Source organism: Trichechus manatus, unplaced genomic scaffold (assembly GCF_000243295.1).
Source record: "Trichechus manatus latirostris isolate Lorelei unplaced genomic scaffold, TriManLat1.0 scaffold00178, whole genome shotgun sequence".
Classification (NCBI taxonomy): Eukaryota; Metazoa; Chordata; class Mammalia; order Sirenia; family Trichechidae; genus Trichechus; species Trichechus manatus.
The window spans coordinates 2290855-2306142 of NW_004444114.1; the positions used below are offsets into that span (position 1 = coordinate 2290855).

General features: G+C 36.0%; 1 protein-coding gene across 1 annotated transcript in view; it reads right to left on the reverse strand.

Moving 5' to 3' along the window:
• Positions 1-13615, reverse strand: part of BMPR1B (bone morphogenetic protein receptor type 1B) — a 216741-nt gene extending 203126 nt beyond the window's left edge. The window contains exon 1 of the mRNA XM_004387006.1: positions 13519-13615. The gene's annotated coding sequence lies outside the window, so the exon portion shown is untranslated. The remainder of the gene's footprint in view (positions 1-13518) is intronic.
• Positions 13616-15288: the final 1673 nt, after the last annotated feature.

Sequence of the window (15288 nt, forward strand, 5' to 3'; positions counted from 1 at the left end):
GTTGACATGTTGTGGGGTTGTTAACCAATGTCATAAAACAATATGTGTACTACTGTTTCATAAGAAACTTTTTGTTCTGTAAGCCTTCACCTGAAGTACAATAAAAAAAAATAAAATAAAAAAATTTATGCACCAACCACCTAAGGCCAAAGATGAAGAAATTGAAGATTTTTACCAACTTCTGCAGTTTGAAATTGATCAAACATGCAAGCAAGATGCATTGATAATTACTGGCAATTGGAATGTGAAATTTGGAAACAAAGAATGATTGGTATTGGAAAATATGGCCTTGGTAACAGAAATGACGCCAGAGATCACATGATACAATTTTGCAAGACCAATGACTTCTTCACTGCAAATACTTTTTTTCAACAACATAAACAGTGACTAAACACGAACCTCACCAGATGGAATACACAGGAATCAAATCAACTACATCTGTGAAAAGAGACGTTGGAAAAGCTCAATATCATCAGTCAGAACAAGGCCAGGGGCTGACTCTGGAACAGACCATCTATTGTTCATATGCAAGTTCAAGTTGAAGTTGAAGAAAATTAGAACAAGTCCATGAGAGGCAAAGTACAACCGTAAGTATATTCTACCGGAAAGTAGAGACCATCTCAAGAAGAGATTTGACGCACTGAACACTAATAACCGAAGACCAGATGAGCTGTGGAATGACACCAAGGACATCATACATGCAGAAAGCAAAAGGACATTAAAAAGAAATGGAAGAAAGAAAAGACCAAAATGGATGTTAGAAGACACTCTGAAATCTGCTCTTGAACACAGAGTAGCTAAAGAGAAAGGAAGAAACAATGAAGTAAAAGAGCTGAACAGAAGATTTTAATGGGCAGCTCAAGAAGACAAATTGAGGTATTATAATAAAATGTGCAAAGACACAGATAAGGAAAACAAAAAGGAAAAAACACTCTCAGCATTCCTCAAGCTGAAAGAACTGAAGAAAAAACTCAAGACTCAGGTTGCAATACTGAAGGATTCTAAGGGCAAAATACTGACTGACACAGGAAGCATCAAAAGAAGATGGAAGGAATACACAGACTCACTGTACGAAACGGAACTGGTCGACATTCAACCATTTCAGGAGGTAGCATTATGATCAAGAACTGATGGCACTGAAGTAAGAGGCTCAAGCTGCACTGAAGGCATTGGCAAAAAACAAGTCTCCAGAACACCAACTGAGATGTTTCCACAAACAGATGCAGCACTGGAAGTGCTCATTCGTCTATGCCAAGAAATTTGAAAGACAGCTACTTGGCCAATCGACTGGAAGAGCTCCATATTCCCAAGAAAGGTGATCAACCAAATGTGGAAATTATCAAACAATATCATTAATATTACATGCAAATAAAATTTTGCTGAAGATTATTCAAAAGCAGCTGAGGCAGTATATCGAAAGGGAACTGCCAGAAAATAAAGCCGGATTCAGAAGAGGATGTGGAACCAGGGATATCATTGCTGATGTCAGATGGATCTTGGCTGAAAGCAGAGAATACCAGAAAGATGTTTACATGTGTTTTATTGACTATGCAAAGACATTTGACTGTGTGGATCGCAACAAATTATAGATAACATTTCGAGGAATTAGAATTCCAAGAACACTAAATTGTGCCCATGAGGAACTTGTACTTAGACCAAGAGGCAGTCATTCGAACAGAACAAGGGGATACTGCGTGGTTTAAAATCAGGAAAGGTGTGCGTCAGGGTTGTATCCTTTAACCATACATATTCAATCTATATGCTAAGCAAATAATCTGAGAAGCTAGACCATATAAAGAAGAACAAGGCAACAAGAGTAGAGGAAGACTCATTAACAACCTGCGATATGCAGATGGCACAACCTTGTTTGCTGAAAAAGTGAAAAGCACTTGAAGCACTTATTGATGAAGATTAAAGACCACAGCCTTCAGCATGGATTACACCTCACATACAGAAAACAGAAATCCTCACAACTGGAACAATAAGCAAATCATGATAAATGGAGAAAATACTGAAGTTGTCAAGGATTTCATTTTACTAGGATCCACCATCAACGCCCATAGAAGCAGCCATCAAGAAATTAAATGATACATTCCATTGGGCAATTCTATTGCAAAAGATCTCTTTAAAGTGTTAAAAAGCAAACACGTTACTTTAAGGACTAAGGTGCACCTGACCCAAGCCATGGTGTTTTCAACTGCCTTATATGCATATGAAAGCTGAACAAGAAATAAGAAGACAGAGGAATTGATGCCTTTGAATTATGGTGTTGGAGAAGAATATTTGTATGCTATGGACTGCCAGATGAACAAATAAATCTGTCTTGGAAGAAGCAGAGCCAGAATGCTCCTTAGAAGCAAGGATACCAAGACTTCATCTCAAGTACTTTGGACATGGTATCAGGAGGGATCAGTCCCTGGAGGACATCATGCTTGGTAAAGTAGAGGGTCAGCAAAAAAGAGAAAGACCCTCAAAAGATGGATTGACACAGTGGCTGCAACAATGGGCTCAAACATAGCAGCAATTGTGAGGATGGTGCAGGACCAGGCAGTGTTTCGTTCTATTGTACACAGGGTCACGAGTTGGAATGGACTCAACGGCACCTAACATGTTCACTGCAGCGTTATTCACAATAGTAAAAGGATGGAAACAACCTAACTGCCCATCAGCAGATGAATGCATAAACAAACTGTGATACACACACATAATGGAATACTATCCAGCCATAAAGAATAACAAGGAGTTCTCAAAATATACTATGTGGATGAATCTGGAGGACATTATGCTGAGTTAAATAAGTCAATCACAAAAGGGCAAATACTGTATGACTTCACTATTATAAAAAGACAAGAATAGATACACATACAGAAAACAACTTTCTTTGGTGGTTACCAGGGATGGCAGGAAGAAGGAGGGGGAATCACTTTCTAGATACTAAACACTTATTAGTTTTGGTGATGGGTAAGGCAACACCAAATAAGGGTGAAGTCAGCACAACCTGACCAAGGTAAAAGATGACACGAAGAAGTACACAAGAATAGGGAACAAATTTTGGTAAAAGCTACAACATATGCAATTTTGCAACAACAGTAATAACAACCAAAAAATATGTGTGTGATTACACAGGTATATTATGTATGCTTACAGATGCACAGGTAAGCACATACGAATATGCAGGTGCACATATGTATAGGTGTTTCTGTAGGCAAATGTATATACACATTTGTGTGTGCTGCATATATATTCATATATAAAATAAAGCACATAGGGTGCCCAGTTATGGATACTTCCTAGACATAACCAAATACCTCATAGGATTGGGTTACTGGATTCGAGGGCTTAAGACCATTATCGTGCAGCCAACTCGGTCAATTGCCAATACATAGCTCATAAAGATAACGTTCTACCATCCTAGTTCGGTGAGTGGCATCTAGGGTCGGCCTCACCTACCTGAAGACCAGAAAAACTATATGGATGGTGCCCAGCCACTACTACTGAACGTTCTGACCAGGGACACAATAGATGGTCCCGGACAGAATGAGAAAAAAAATGTAGAACAAAACTCAAATTCTTAAACAAGGCCAGACTTACTGGAACCCCTGAGACTATCATCCTGGGATACCCTTTAAACTTGGTAGCCACTAGATACCAATAGATACCAACAGACTGGTGGCCATCTATCAGCCAAAAGACAGAGTGGCTCATAAAATAAATAATATCAGCCGTGAGTACAGTGGTCCTCTAAAAATCATCTATATGAAAGGTAACAGTCAACATTTACCCTAGACTAACGATGAGAAGATAAGGGAGACAAGAAAGCTAGATTAATGGAAACAGAACAACCAGAATGGAAATAATGAGAATGCTGACACATTGTGAAAAGTGTAACCAATGTCACGGAACAGTATGTATAGAAATTGTTAAATGGGAACCTAATTTGCTGTGTAAATTTCCTCCAAAATCACAATAAAATAATTTTTAACAAAAGTGTATAGATTTCAGATAAAGATTTGTCCTGCCTCAAAATATTTCAGAGGGTAAAAGTCATTGATTTATACTAAAGAACACACAGTCCTGCATAATTATCTTATCTCTTTATCAGAATTATAAAAGTGAGAAAAATAAGGACTGAGATGAGACTAATATACTAAAATTAAGACTTCTCTTTCCTGTTTTTGACTATCAATAGAGCCTTGTATTCCATGGAGGGAATGGAGTTGCTGCACTCTGGTTTAGATGTGTTACATCTGGAAGCATTATTCACTACTGTGCTGTTTCTCAAACTTTTAGAGATGCATAGAGTAGGGCAGTTAAATCAGCTATTTAAAAAAAAAAAAAGTCATACACTATACTGTAGAGTTTTCAGAGTCAGAAAGAACTGGGTTCCAATCCTACCTCCCCTAGTTTCCAAGCTGCATGATCTCAGGCATGGTTATTTAACCTCTCTGAATATATATTTCGTCGTCTATTTAGAATACGGACAATAATAACTAGAATTACTGTAAGGGCTAAATATCCACACATAATGTTATTCAAGTTATCACTAATTGTAAAATATAAGAGTAGATGACTTTAGGAGAAATTGTAAAAAGATACTGATGGTATTTCAACATTCTGTGATACAAATTTCTTTTACTTCCAGACATTTGAGGTTTCTGTTAAAATGGGAAAGTTTTTCTTCAAATTGTACAAAAAGAAGAGTTTTATGATATAATTGGGCAATAGATAGAAGGCAGAAGATAAAGAAAAGGCTGAAGTTTAAAAAAAAAAAAAAAACAACTCCATAGATAATTGCCTGAGATGCAACCGACTAATATACGAACAAGGGGGGGAAGACATAACAAGGAAATAAAGGAGAAGGGGAATAGTGAGAGGAAGAAGAAGGGGAAGAGGGAAAGAGAGAAAGGATTGCTGAACATGCATGAGCCCTGGCTGGGTGGGTAATTCAGAACACTGGTCACCAGGTTATCCCGCTCAGCCTGTTTGTTGAAGTGCCCAACACGGAGAAATGAGCGGCCCTACTGTATGAGGAGAGAAGGGCAATCAATGTACAACAGGCCATCTGTGTGTACTACATGTCTTAGGGTGTGTGTAAACCAGTGTTCAATCTGAGGTATGCTTTATGTCTCCAGAAGCATCAGTTGATACCACTGGCAATATTAAGGTTAATAAACAGAAACATATGTATGTCACCGAAAGAATTTTATTAAAATCTAACCAAAATGAAAGACTGACTCTCTACTTCTGTGCAAATCATACGTTGTCTGGACTATTACGAAATTGAAATCATGCTAACATAAATGTCAAATTTCCTTTCTACTAGAGAGAACATGCATTATAAGCAGAGCTACAAATTGACCACAAAACCAGCTCACTAAGTTAAGAACACATGGTTTCAGCAGCATATTTTAAACTCACTCTGTGCTTTGGAAGCTGCACCAATCTACTTTGGAGTGCAACAGCAGAAGAAAACCAAATCACTCCAAATAATTGGTTATCTATTTCTACCAATAAGAATTTATAAAAATTACACATGAAGGATTAATAAGTAACTCAAAAGACTATAAGCATTGTATGTCGGTTCATTTAAAATAACAGACAAAACAATAACAAAGAAAATCTACACATTCAAAGAACCCTGAGTTACTTCAGTAGAATGGTTTGTGTCCTAGGTCACCATGCTTTCTTTCTCTACTATTGTCAACTTAGATTTGCCAACAAGCCTCTGACAATAAACACAGAAATAAACTTCAAGGTTAATAAGCTAAACTACTACTGGGAATAACGATATATTAATTTGCAGATGAAATTAAGAAGGGTGTAGAGATGAGGTGGAAAAGAGACTCTTAGTGAAATGAATTTCACATACAGAAAAAACAAATATTTACCTGAAGAATTAATATATGAAATCACATATTGAATTATGTTCCAGCTATATACTATGTAGTTATAATTGTATTTATATTAAAGCAGGAAAATAACAAAGTATCACTGAAAAATGGAGGAATAATGAGTCACCTACTTAGAATTTTCAAGCTTGCTAATCAGTACAGATAGCGGTGCATAATTTTCTAAGTCATAATGCAAGAACAGCCTGAGTATTAACTACAAGGTATAATTTACCTTCATGTATTTCAGAGCAGGGCTATGAAACAAAACCCCAATGAACTGTAGTTTAATTCTTACCAAAGACATACCAATATACCAACAAACGGCAAAGTGACCCAAAGGGGACAAAAATCCTACATTTTCTGAAGGTAAAATTGTTTGCCTTGAGGTAAACAGGAAAAGAAAACAAATTATTTCACTGTGGCTAAATGTATAACAAAAAACTAGGACAGCAAATGATCATCTTTATAAACTTTCATATATGCATTCCCCCTACATAAACACAAAACTATATTTATGAGGTATGTCCATTCAGAGCCAACCAATCTATCCTCTTTTACATCATGACAAGTAATCACTTGGTGTATCAGGATTGAGTTCTAGTGATACTCAAATACATCGAGAAATTTCCTTTCCTGCTTCAAATACCAGAACTTGATACCACAGCAACCAGCCTGAGTCTCTTAATCAAGTAGCTTAAAATAGAGACGATAACAAAGGCTGCCGGTTAGTTAAGACTTATTTCTCCCTTGGATGAGATTTACAGAAATGGGGACCCCAGATGCAACAGTTACTCCCTGCTGACTTGGCAGTTCCTTGCCAATTATCCTGCTGAAGTCACGAGCAGATACGTGAGGAAAGGAATGGTGCTGTGTATTAAGCATATGAGGGAGAACTGAAATTTAACTTGCTTTGGAATGGAAGACAATGATAAAAACCAATGAGGGTACTAAAATCTGAGGAAATTAAAATATGTTTTTAACTGCTTCCAAGTATGGGATTATTTAAAATATAGGATTATTTGTGTCCATTTTGAGATTCTGCTATCTTCAGTGCTCATCATTCCAAATAATAAAAGACTCATCCTATCACCCGTTTCAGTGACTTGTCTCTATGATTTAGAAGTTCTGATTAGGTCTCCTCTAACGTAAGTAATATAGGCAGCCTCCTGTCTACAGTAACTCCTAGGGGCATGCCAAGTTAAAACCAGCAGCAATGCTCGAACGTGCTCCAATACTTAAATCTCCTTTAGCAAGAAACGTGCACTTTTATCCCACAGAGAGAAAATTTTAAATGCACAATAGATTGGGAGGTAGCACACAAAATTAAATTTGCTCAACAGGAACACGGGATAAAAACAACTTCACAAAAAAGTGGGAAAGGGGAAGAACGAATCAATAAGATTGCTGAAGTACCTGATTAATAAATTCCTTATGAATCACAGTATTAACAGGTAAATAAATCAAATCATAAAAATGCTTTCCTATTTCTGAATAGAAAAGAGCTTTCTGAGTTTCAAAGCAAAGCAAATACTGATTGGATTTAATAATAAAAATATTTCAAAACATACTTACATCACAAAATACATAAAATAGTATTACAGTAATCAAAAGCCTGTGAAAACAGCTGCAAACTAAGAGGATTTTTAAGAATGATTTAAAAAAAAAAAAAAAGATCTTCTAAACCAATACGAGAAATATAGCTTCTAACAAAATAGCAAGTATATAAATAAAATGCTAATAATTAATAACTCACCCAGATTCAAGTTCACGAGTAACTAAAAACCTAAAATTAAATATCACTTTCCTCTATCATATCAGCAAAGACTGAAAAAACACAAGTCTCTTTGCAGGGAAAGACTAAAAAAAGATGAGAAATGTCATATATTAGAAGTGAAAAGTACCAATCCAACGGAAAATGTTCACTATGGAGTAACTGGACTTTTTTCTTGGATTGGGGAAGTGGACAGAGAAGAGCACTTTGATTTTGGTATGATGGAGGAGGAAATAGGAAGGTACAGAGACACAGGCCGAGACTGAGAACAACCTTCAGCTATTTGCTCAAAAACCCTTTCTTTCATCCTTCAAACAAACAAACAAACCCATTGCCTTCAAGTTGATTCTGACTCAGAGTGACCACACAGGATGCAGCAGAACTGTCCCGTAGAGTTTCCAAAGAGTGGCTGGTAGATTCAAACTGCTGACCTTTTTGGTTAGCAGCTGAACTCTTAGCCACCGCACCACCAGGACTCCTTAAATCTACCAGGGACCCTAATATTAATAAAAATGGAATAAGCCCAGAAGCCCCAATTTCTTTGGAGGTGGTACAGACAAAGATAGAGGAAAAAGGACTTTGTTCTTACAAAGCTCCACTCTGCCCCATTCATTAATTATATTTTTAAAGAATAGTAGATTAAAATCAATACAACCTGGAAAAGCACATTTGATTCTTGGATTTTTGTTTTAACTACAGTTTTTTTGTTGTGTTTTGTTTGTTTTGTTTTCCCAGCTGTAAATTAGAATAATCATCTTTAAAAAAAAGCGATACAAATGTAACCATATATTTCCTAGTAGAAAGTCTTAGATATAATTAAAGCATAAAAATTTGTGTTTGCAGTTTCAGTCTTTTGCGACTGCTTCAATTATCTGTCGTAATGTGGCATAAACCTGATTGTACTACCAAACAGAATGGGGGAAATCAGGAGACCCAGGCAGGAATCTGCCATTAGGAAAAAAAAACATATTTTAAATATGGTTAATAGGGGAAAGTGCTCCATCTCAGATGAGGGCAATAATGACTAGCTTTAAATTTCAGGAATTGTCAAATACTACAAAGAAGTCTAATATAATGCAAAACACAGAGATAATGACCAATTAAGCTTGGTGCAATATGAGTAATTTATAACCAGGACAGGAAAAGTCACACTAATAAAATACTGGCCTCATAAATATGTTTTTGTTTTCTTTAATTCAAATCTGAACTAGCTACTTTAAAAGACAACATTTGGCAAGCTACTTCACCTCTTTGTCCTCTCATTTGCCCATCTATGAAATGAAAGAGTTGAAGTGGAAGAGCTTTAAGGTTCCACTTCCATAATTCATTTAGTTGTCTCAGGTTATATGAATCCTGTGCCATCCACAGCTATAGAAAATCTGTCTGTGACTGGCAAGCCAAGCTGCTTAGATTAATAAAATAAAACTTTATTGTTCCAGTAAAAACTTCTATCCCTCATTCCAATCTCAAAGTTCTTTGATCTCTTTTTGTTGGTGGTGGTGGCATTTTTTGTTTGTTTTTGCTAGAATCATTTAACATTAAGGCAAGTTGGGGTTCCCTTCATCACTGTCTGATGGGAACCAAGTACATTTCTGTCTATAACCAAAGGACACAGTTTTAGATACTGCCTCTCTACCCCCAGTTTTAGATACTGGCCCATTATAATATTCAATATGCCAGTAAAATCTACACTATTTATTCCTATAATTCTTTGGTGGAGGCACCTTCCCCATATATATTACACTACAGGCTAGTTAGGAGAGCAAAATATATCTGAAAAGAAATTACAAATTGAATTATGGTCCATTCCAAGCAAATTAAAAAGTTACCAAATTTTCCTATGAAAATACCAATCTTGTTTTCATTCCTAAGACAGCTACAATTCAAGGTTAAACAAACAGAAAAGTCATATTCAACGCCTGGAAGAGGTTCATAAGGCTTAAAAACTGTGAACTGGTAGTACACTAAAAAGTAAAATAATCAAAATTTTAAAATTGTAAATTACTCTAAACTGTGCATTACATTTGTTTCCAGTATACAAAATACTGATATGCAAAGTACTTTTATGTATAACAGGTAAATAAAACACAATTAAAGACAAAATAAAATTTTTTATTGAGTACCAGAGCTGAAAGAAACAGCTGCTATTTCTTAACTACGTTTTAAACACTGAACTTCCTTTTCTTTCAATGTTTCTATTTTGAGAGGCAAATTCTTCTGTCCTAAATGGAATATCACCTTTCAGGTCTTAGAATTTTTAAGCCATGATTTTATATCGTTTCCTTAAATTGCTAACCATCTCTGCCACGGTAAATAAAATTAGGAGGTATACATTTATCAGTAACATCTAGAACAATTCCACTCTGTAATTCTCCAGGATACATGAGGATAGATCTATTCTCTCCTGAAATTCTCACCGGGCCTTTTGGAAGATGTAACATTGTCTTCAGAGTTTCTGGGTGTGCAAACAACTGACACTCTACCGCTAATGAAAGACTGCAGGTTCGAGTCCACACAGAGGCACCTTGGAAGAAAGCCTGGCCTACTTCCAAAAAATCAGCCACTGAAAACCCTACGGAACACAGTTCTACTGCGACACACACAGGGTCGCCATGAGTCAGAAAAGATTAGACAGCAACTGGTACTGGGTAAACCCTGTCTTCAGTTTGCGAGGGCATCATTTAATTTAACACAGCGGTCCATTTGGGAGCAGCAAGTAGCTGATTTTGGTGACAAATTAAATTCAGAATAATTAAACAACCAACATGTGTGAGCTATATCTCCTGAATTTGTATTTGCTACCCAATATAATTTTGAACTTTCATTATTCAAATAAGTTTATAAATTGAACAAATATCTACTTTTGTGGATACACACACACAACCTTACTATGACTGGTGCCAGAAAAATAATTAAAAACAAAACTTTGCTACTGTCCCCAAAGCGTTTACCATAGACTTGAGAAATTTTCTTTCAATCCAATTAATCAAAGTTTTAAAATATATTAAACAAAAGAGGTTATAAAGCAAAATGTGTGTTTAAAATAAATACGATAAAATTTTAGCTTAGTTCAAATTTTTGAGCACCTGTTAATTTAATTTAAAAAAAAATAGCCACTAGTAGCTTACCATCTAGTGTGGAAAAAGAAGCACAAAAACCCTACATCATCAAGCTTTGCAAAGTGCTGTGACGTTGGCTTATACAGAAAACCAAACCACAGAGGCTAACAGTGGACAAGCAGGGGTCCCAAGGCAGGATGCCACCACTGAGGCTGGAAGGCAAAGACTAGGAAAAAGGACTTTCAAGACAGAGAGAAAAGCATGAACAATTTCCAAGGGGAATAAAACACTACCAATTGTTTTAAGAAATACAACAATGTTGCAAGAGCATAAAATTGAAGGGGCAAGAGAAGACGTGGGGAAAACAGCCCAGAGGGAATGGTAGAAGATGAAGGTAGAAGGAAAGTAGCAACTAGAGCAAGAAGAGACATAGCTCGTCAAGAAACTTGAGCTTTATCTGTGAGCAACAGAGAGCGTCCAATGGGAGGGTTGTAGCAGAAAAGCGATGTGGCCATGGGGTGGGCGATTCCTCTAAGGGCAGTATACTATGTGGACTGGTAGCGCAGCAAGTGAGACTTGAGGCAGTGAGACCTATGAGAAGGTTCACGTTAACATTTCAAGCTAAATTCACTTATCTTGCTTCAGTAGATATTTAACACATAATATAAAATATTCCATATTCATTTTTATAAAATTCCTGCATGTAAAATGTCATGTACAAATATGATAAGTACCCAGTATCAGGACTGAAAATAAAGCCAGAAGTAATACTGGGAAGGTATTTTTAACTGGCCTTCAACCAAAATACACCTTCATTTTGGACTTTATCAATCAATATCACAATTCTATATCTCCTGTCTTGATTGAAGGGACAGCTTTCTTCAGTTTCTTTTCATTGTAGGGATTTTATTTGTCCCTCATGTTTTGCCCAAAATTTCTACAGGGTATTTCTAAAACAAAATGCCAGAAGGAAGAAAAATAAAGCCAATGAAAAAGGGGCAAGAAAGCAATATCATGTAAGCATTTATGTAACATATAAAAGTTAAAAAATACAAGATGCTGAATAAAGAACTAAAATTACAAACTTAATCATGAGATATTACCCAAAGGCAGTATCAAAGAAAAAATCACTAATGAAATTACTCAGTCAGACTTAACTAGGAAATGCTCATTCCAGATCCACTATAGTTGCCATTTTCAAAATAAATATATTGTCAAAAATCTAAATCAAACTTTTTAATAAACTGATAGGCAGAACTTGAAAAAGTAAACAAAATGTTTCATTCAGAAGATAAAACAAGAATCAAATTAATGTTAAAATATTTTAAATTTAGATATCAACTGGATTAACCTCAAAACATTTTTGAGTTAATACACATTCATAAAGTTTGCTTGAAACATCTTGCGTGATTTAAAAAATTATATGGGCATCTGACAGAAGTGATACTATAACTGCTGGTTACATTTTAAAATATTTACCTTCCATTAAGACCTCTTCTGCTTGCTGTTTTAAATGTGTCTTATCCTACTTTAAAATGAGTTGGTTTCTGCATGTTAGCCCTCAACTTAAAATCTGTGCCAGAATATTAGCTTTTCCTTATCTCTATTGGTCTACAATTTAAGCTGTACAGCAGCTTTACTGTCACTTTTGTTTTTTAACTTAAATATGTAGTACAGAAAACCCTCAGGAACTATAATCACCATCTATAACCCAACCTAAAAATTTTAAATATCAAGAGAAAGACTATAGTCCCACAATTTAAAAAAAAGGAAACTTTCACTATATCAGTAGAGAAGTTTTATCTAGTAAATATCATATGTCCTATGAAGCAACATATTTATTTTCCAAGTCATGCGTATTAAACACAAACATGTTAGTATATAAAGTTCATGGGCATTTTAAATCAGAAAATACATATAAAACAATCTCTTTCCTGTCCCCGTTAGCACCACTACTTTTAATGACAATCAGGGGCATGTGAAACATTGATGAATGAACATACTACAGCACCATGAGCACATAGAGAAACCTGCCAAAAAGTGGTATGCACGATGAAAGGGAAATAATCTATTAATGTGTAGTAAGAGATTTAATTGTATATATTTAATAGAGAGTCACATTTTGTGAGGAACCCATCGCAAATCACTTGGACAAGCAGAAAGCTTCTCTGAAGAGCTTAAGTGTTTTGCACCTTGGATTGAGAAGATTACTCCTACCTCTGATCCCTCCCGGTACTCTCTATGCCCAAAGGTAGTCATTATTCCACTTTAGTGCACTGTCAAGTGGGTACTGGTATTCTTTTAAGAGGCCTTAGGTTATCTACATTCAAAGTTTCTACCTTTTGACACCGTCTACTATATCTTCACATGTTCATCTGAATTTTCCCCCTATATTTCATTTCTAGATAACTGATTATTGTAAGCTTACTGATACTAATGTTTTAATATCAATAGAAAAGTAAATAGGAATTTACCAACTGAAATATTTTGAGTTTGACAGAATGAAGAGACAGAAACTTAAGTGCCACCAGGGCTCCAATGATAGGCTACAACATGAAATGAATGTTCGAGATCCGTTCCCACCACCCACGTAATTGAAGTGTATGGCAAATGCACACAGCATTCTCAACAGCAGTACACAAAACTACAGTGCCACCAAGAACGTTCTTAAACAGCAGGCAGCTCCCCCTTATTAGCCTTCAACATGCGACACAGCTCTTTGCTTACTGATGCACAGTAGCCACCAGGGAGCTGGAGTTTACAAGTAAAAGCGACACTCTACTGGCTAATTACTTACCTTCTCACTTATGGCAGCCTTGCTCCTTTAACTTTTTGTTTCCCCTCTTGTCATAGCTCAGCGCCCAATGGTTATGATTCAGCAGAAGTTTGAACCTGACAGTTAAAAAGAGTTTTTTTAAGGGAAAAAAAATTGGAAATTAAAGTTCCCTCCACTGCAGTCTGTCTTTCCTTGCCCTTTGCATGCGTGTTTCTCTGTCTTCTCTCTCTGCAGGGCAGCTACGTAGTGGTCTATAAATATTGACCCTGACACTAGCTCCGTGCTTTACTTGCTCATGGCACAGGTCTGTGTTACTGAACACCGTGGTAATACTCCGGCGAAGTTCTCAGCTGCTCAGACAAAGCTGTGGATTGGCTTACTACCCAGCAACCCTGTGCTTGCCTGGAAATACCATTTCGCTGCCAGCTTTACAGATGCTATGGGCCTTTCCTGAGGCCCAAATCAGGCACAGAAGAGCAATTATGAGGTTTGTCTGAAGAAATACAGCTTTCCTCAAGCAGGTGGAGAAAAGGGGGGCTGGGTTGGAGTGGGAGACAAGAAAGCAAATACTGCTTCTGTCTTTGTCGGACAACATAATCTCAAACCCTTTATAAAAGTCATAAATAAATGTCATTCAATCAAGCTTTCTAAAACTTAATTACTTCATATTATGACTGACCAAAAGATGTAGAAAAGCACTCTTATAATTTTTCAAAAATATTGCTCATCATGGAAAAAAGCTGCAGTGACTAATTGGCTGCAAATAAATGTTTCAACATATGTAAATTCATTTCCAGAACAACAGAAATGTATAATATTAATTAAAAGTATAATATTAATCAGATCAAATTATGTATTTAGTGAAAGAAGGTAAAATATAATCTGAAAATTATACAAATTAACATAGTATGCTAACTTCTAGAATTTCAGATGCACCTATTTCATCAATCATGACAATATGAATTATTTTAATTTTTTTTTACATTAAGGATAAAATCTATGCCATGGTACTATACACAGTTTAAAGGTAAAAGGAACAAAATCACAGAATCTCTGTACACCACCAAATGTCCACAATACGAGTGGCTAGAAAATAAATCAATCCCATGTATATTATTATTCCTCCTGTCAAGGATAATAATTTGTTTGCTTCACTAATTTTTTTTCTCTCTTTATTAAATCAAAGATGCCAGAAATCTTAAAGATAATCTGATCACTAACCCATTTTACAGATGAGAAAGTCAATCCACAGGTTGGTTAACTTGCCTGTGGTCACACAGCAAGTAACCAGCAGAGTCAAAACTAGACTCCTTCCCTTATCGCTCAACACTGCTGCACTCCTTCTGCTCATTTTCAGCTTCAAAATCCTATGTTCATGTGAAATCTTACCGAAAACCCTACCAGTAAGTGCAAATATTACAGTAAAAAAATAACTAGCATACACCAAAAATAGCCCTTTATAGTTTAATTGACTCAAAAAAAGTTAAGCACAAGAATTAACTTTCTAACAATTGAAAGCCACTTTTCCTTGCTTCATTCAATAATTAATATTTGTCCAATAAATTAACTTATTGCCAGGAGAGGTATATAGCTAGGTGCTGAGGACGCAAAGATAAAAAAACATAGCCCTACTCTCAGAGACCTTACAATCTAATTCCAGAAAAAAGGGAGCTAATTACAAAACCATTTGTTAAGGATAGTGACGGATCTACAAGAGGGCATGAGGGAGCAAGGAGTATGAACATCTGAGCCTATAATAAGTGGGAGGTGTAACAAGAATTCCTCAATCTA